Raw genomic sequence first — 5979 nt, forward strand, 5'->3', positions numbered from 1 at the left:
GCAGAATAAGAAAATAAATCACTAATAAATATATTAATATCCTGGTATTTTTTTCTTCTCCTCTCTGTCTTTTATGCTTACATTTGGGAGGGGTGGGATGATTTCTCGCTCCCACTTTCTTTGTTCTTTAACATAGTTGTAGTAATACTGGGTCCATAATTTCCTATCTCTTTTAACATTAAATCACTAGCAATTTTCAAAGCTTTATAAAAGGACACTTAAATGGTTTTGTAATAATCCTTCAAGTGGTTGTACAAGACTTCTCGAACCATTCTCCCCTGCGTGGACGTTCAGATTGGTTCCAATTTGTTGCACCTATAATAACACCAGTGAGCCTCCTAGCATACGTTCTCATAGCATCCTTTACTTTTCCCCCATGGCACTTTTCACAATTTTAAGTAACTAATAACTTGTTTCACGTCTATGTTTCCCACTCCACAAAGACAAGGGCCACATCTGCCTGGTTCTTCATGGTGCCCCCAACACGTGGCACATGACAACAGATACTCAATAAGTATTTGTTGAATAAATAAATGAATAAATGAATGAATGAGTGAATGAATGTAAAGCATGTATAAGATTATGTTTGTCAGCAAAATTCCACAAAAGAAATTATGACTCAAAGAAATAAATATTTTTAATGTTTTGTGTTTATGTTATCTAATTTATTTCTAAAAGGATCATTCAAATTTACATTCCCACCAACAATGTATGAGACTTTACCCTTGTCAGCACTGGCTACTAACATTTTTTGTTTGGTGGTGATGTATGTTAATTTTTGTCTTGTTTTTTTTTTTTTTTTTAATCAGGATTAACTAGAGAGGGAAAGAAGGTATCCTCTGTGTAAATGTTTGAATTTGTATTTTTTTAGTACCAGTGAGACTAAACAGTTTTTCTATGTCTGCAAACTAGTTGTGGGTTCCATGTTGTAAATTGGTCATGTGTGTTGTTTCTCTAATCAATTCATAGGAGTTCTTTGTAGAGCAAAGATTTCAGCTTTTTGTTTGTTGTAATTGTTGTGCATATTTTCACCAGTTTGGCACATGCCTTATCATTTTGGCTTTTTTTTTTGACAGATGACCATTTCTCATTTTTATGTAGTCATAACTGTCAATCTTTTCTTTATTCAAACATCTTTTTCCTTCTCATAGGTGAATTACAGCTATCATTTAAATAATAATGCCAATTATGAATTTAGATTAACTGAATTCACAGATTCCCATATATACTGTACAATTAAGCCCTAACCTCCCCCAGAGCCCCAGTTCTCACCTCATTATAAGCCCTGTACACTAGAAGTCTAGGCAACAGGGATCAGTCATGACTCTTTAGTAGCCTCCCAGATCAAACTAGACCCCTGCTCAACATCTACATTTTGGTCAATGGTACCACCTCCACTCCAGACTAGAAATCAGGGAGGTAGCTTTAACTATATTCCAGCCTTCATTTACTTCTGTGATTTTTTTATATTCTTTCCATCCAGGTGCTTCTTATACTCACTGGGGTTCAAGCTCCTCATTGCCATTCTGGGGCCTCACCCCACCCACCTGCCTAACCATTACTTTCTCAAACATGAACCTTCTCATTTCTGGCCAGACCTGGCTAGGTAAGGCTGCTGGACCTCACAATGCCATGAGGATGCCACGCCCATCCACAATGCCCCCTTTCTTCTAAATACAACCCACCTATTATTCACAGAGGCCTTTTCAAAGGGTCTCTCCTTTTTCTGGCCCATTCCTCACACTGTAGAAAGGAAAGGACCTTAGAAAACATCTCACTTAAATCTCCCATTTTATAGAGGAAACGCTGAGGCCAAGGGAGGGGAAACAACTTGCCCCAAATCCAGAGTTGCCCTACCACCACCTGTCTACACTACACATTTCTGTACTTCACATGCTAATCTTTATGGACTTGAGGCTGAAGATGGTGTGCTTGGCTTTTTTGGCTTCGTCTTGGTTCTAATCTCCCCAACTGCTAGCATCGTGCCGGGGACATAATAGTTACTCCACCGGGTTTGCTGATTAGACCTAAACTACAATATAATAGATAGACTTTTCTCTATTTTTAAATATATTCTGGTAAATGTACGACATTTAAAAGACATTATTAATTTTCAAATTGTTTTCAAACAAAATCCATCCTTTTAATTAAATATCTGAAGTACCAAATTATCCTGTTCTACTGAAAGCTCTGTGAGAGCAAGGATGATGTGCCTTTCCTGGAATATAATGGGCAGTTTCACAAAATTTTGTTTAATCAATGACAGAAAAAAAAGGGATGACTATTCTTTTAATGTCATTCATACTACCTCAGTTGATGACTGATACTCATAAAAGAGAGACTCTAGCATTTTAATTGCCACATAACAGCACTAATCTAAAATTATTATTGAGAGAAGCTTCTGAGAACTTAAGAGCTTTGTCAGGACTCTGACAATAGGTTTGCCATCCATGCAAAGATGCTAACTAATACTGCTGCTGTTCTACAGATGTTATCATGGTAGATTTCTCCCCCCCTTCTATGAAATAGGCGGGATGGTACAACAGCTCCCATCAAAGATGGCTGAAGAAATGCATCCTGAGAGCTGAAAGCCTGACAGCCTACAGCCTGATGAACCACACGGCCAGCGCTGGTTTATTTGCTGCCTCATCCCATACCACGAGCCTGTTGTGTCATCTTGCCTCACTGCAAAATCAAGAAAGAAAAGGAGTGGAAGCGTGGGCATGTGAGGCATGATCAGGCACATGCACTCTATAGTTCTAGTTCTTTGAAAATAGAGCCACCTTTTAAAAAGAAATTGAAAGAAAAGAAAGCTTTTACCACATTAAAAAACAACAACAACAAGAATGACCAAAAAAAAAAGAAAAGCTTTTCTCCATCTAAACAAATACCTTTTAGTCCTTTCCTGTCAGTGATATCCTACTGGATTTTATATGACAATTAATTACTCTGCCAGATGACTGCTGAAAAATTTAGAGATGCTAAAAGTCTAGAATGCAACATGAAGATGATCCGATTCTTTGACTTGTATAGCTGTAGACCCTGACCTCCCCCTGATTCCATGTGTGCCAGGCAGCACAGTACCTAGAGAAGAACGGGGGCTAGCGCAGTTTCTTTGGGCCCAATTCTGAATTCCTCCCACAGAACAAATGGCACAATAGAGTTGGCTACAAACAGAGGGAATTTGTCCTGAGAAAAGCCTGCAGAATTTGGGACTTTAAACAGCTGGTGAACAACAATGTTTTGATACATTTTCAAAAATGGTCTCAGAAATTCTAAAATGAGCAGGACCCTGCTCTGACCCCAAACAACATATTGGCAGACAGATGGATGAAATGCAATTCCTAATATTTTTAAAGAAATATTATTTTTAATAAACAACTTGAGCCTTTTGCCAGCCAAGAGCGCTCTCTCGCTCGCTCTCTCTCTCTCTCTTTGTCCTCTCCAGGCAGCATGATCGCAGTGGTTTCTATTCACCAGCTATATATCACCCAAGCACTTTACCATCGGCAGAGGCAGGGAAGCATCTTAAATGTAGCACTAGGAGCAGGATTCAGGGTCTTGGCTTGCAGCCACGACAGCCTCTTATGCCCCTTCTAATGTAGATGAATGGCTGTGAGTCAGGAGGTGGTTCCTGTCCCAGCTGAGGGTGCCTACTGATGCTTATCCAACCTTTGCAGGGATCCCCAATATGGCAATGACAGAACCCTCTGCAATCTAGCCACAAGATCTGCTCCTGGTGAGCGTAAACCTCCAGAGATGTAGAAATCTGTTCTTCTCCCAATGGGTGTGGTAACCCTGGCCCACACACTCATCCAAACTCACATGTGTAAAATTGCTGATGATGGTGATGATGTGGGTGATAACGACATCAGCTAACATTTATTCAGTGTTCACTCTGTGGTAATTACTAACGTGAAATACCTCATTGTGTTTTTGTAAAAACCCTTGTTCATCAAGGTGCAGTCAATAGAGTAAAGGTTGTAGAGCCAGACAGAATTGGAGTCAGATTCCTGCTCTGCCACTAAAGAGCACAATGACCTTGGGGAAGTCCTTCAGCCTCTTTGCTCTTCATGCTCATCTGATAAATGGGGATACTTTCGTCCACTCTGCCCTCCTGCCAAAGGCAGTGCAAGTTTACAGAGAAATACCAGAGATAAGGGAATGAAAGATCATCATAAACTGAACACACTCTCCACACAGGCTCTGATCCAAGGTCACACAGCTGGTTCGTGGTTGGCCTAGAACTAAGGCCCAGGCGTCTGAACTCCCAGGCTAGACAGATGGGGCTGCTGTTCCGCTCAGTTCAGCAGAGCACGGAGACTGACCAGCTAGCATAGAGAGGCTACTCTAACAAAGGGACTCCTGAAAGCAGATACTTTCATCTCCAGACAACAGCTCCTTACCCTCACAAATCACGGCCAGTGCAGCTCCCTTCGCCTCTAAATTTTCACCTCCCACACTCACATACACACTCACATATGCACACTGTCTCACTCTCTCACACACACATCCACCACACCTTAGCTCTTACAGATCATCAGAACTCACAGAACTCATCCTGCAAGCAGAGATCTGTCAACATTCAGGGAAATTCTGGAACCCTCAGGCTATCACTATTCTTCAAGACGAATATTTCGGCAGGTGGGCAGGAATGAATGAAATAAAAAGGTGCCCTTGAGGTGACAATGTGTTTCTTAGCTAATTTTATTTCATTTGTGCAAATATTGTAAAATCCAATAACTCTGAGTTTTTAAAACGTGGTCGATTAGACTAGATGGCACTGTGGTATCACCCTTTTAAGACCCAAGAAAAGAAAATTCCATTTCATTTCAAATAATATTGCTTCAATTGAGGATAATCCAAGAGGCTTTGAGGGGGTCCTGGTTATCTTTTGGAGAATGTCTGAAGGAATCTGCGAGAGGCCACCAAATAGATAATCTAGACCACATTAGTAATGTGCTTATAGATGTCACACTCTGACATGTTCAAAAGAATTGGTGTAGACATTCATGCCCTGTGGAAATCCAGGCAAGGCTATGACTTCCATGGTGACCAAGACCTTGTTTTCATTTCTTTGCCACAGCTGTGGCTGTGGAATTCTACTTTTGCCCTAAAGATGTTTTTTAATATTTCCACCGTCCCTACACTTACAAGCTCTGTCAGCATGAGAAATTATTTTCAATATTGCCAAATTGTTTGGGAACTTCTTAAACACCGCAATCTTGTTGTGACAATGACTTACACAATTCTTGTAACAGATTGAGGCAGCCACCTTCCCGGGGCTAACTAAGGCTTTCTTGGGATGAAAAAACATCTGTTAGTGCTGGAAAGGAAATGAAAGTTCAACAGATTCATCTAGAATTCCAGCATTTGAAAGGGGACACTGTAAACCAAGGGAACCGAAGGTGAGGAGGGGAGGCGGGGGTGATGTTTCCTCCAAATCTCACTGGCGACCAGAAAGTCAGAGGGCCATAGAGTTCCATTTGGTTAAAGGATCCCTGGTCCAGGACACTGAGTGCCCCCACCCATGGGGGGTCCAGGGAGGCAGCCAGCCGCTGCAGCAGCAGCAGCCTAGAGTGGCCCTGTAGTCACCCAAATGGGGGGGCAGAGAGCATGGCCATGTCCTTGCCTACCCAAAGACACCAGTCCAGAGGTCCCCTGGCAACTCACCTCACCTTGTCTACTCCCTGGACTCCCTGTCCAAGTCCAGATTTGTTTTGGGGAAACCGGTGAAACAGTAGCCCTGGCTGGGGCAACTGTACCCCAATGCACCCCCACCACCCCCTTAAAGTACTCCACGACCTCCAGTAAGGGGACATTGCGGCTGGAGGGAGGAAAATGCTCCGGCTTCTGGCTACAGACTATTCATAAATCAGCTTTTTCTGCATCAGCCCCAGGCTCCCAGAAACTGGGCTGGCAGTATCCCACGCTGGGGCTCAGGTTCTTTTTGTATATCAGGGAAAGCTCTTCATAGCC

At 42.1% G+C, this 5979-nt stretch overlaps 1 protein-coding gene across 2 annotated transcripts in view; it reads right to left on the reverse strand.

Moving 5' to 3' along the window:
* Positions 1-5979, reverse strand: part of HS6ST2 (heparan sulfate 6-O-sulfotransferase 2) — a 282979-nt gene that overhangs the window by 273974 nt on the left and 3026 nt on the right. The window lies entirely within an intron of this gene.

The sequence above is a fragment of the Propithecus coquereli genome, unplaced genomic scaffold, assembly GCF_000956105.1.
Source record: "Propithecus coquereli isolate 6110/MARCELLA unplaced genomic scaffold, Pcoq_1.0 Scaffold42, whole genome shotgun sequence".
NCBI lineage: Eukaryota > Metazoa > Chordata > Mammalia > Primates > Indriidae > Propithecus > Propithecus coquereli.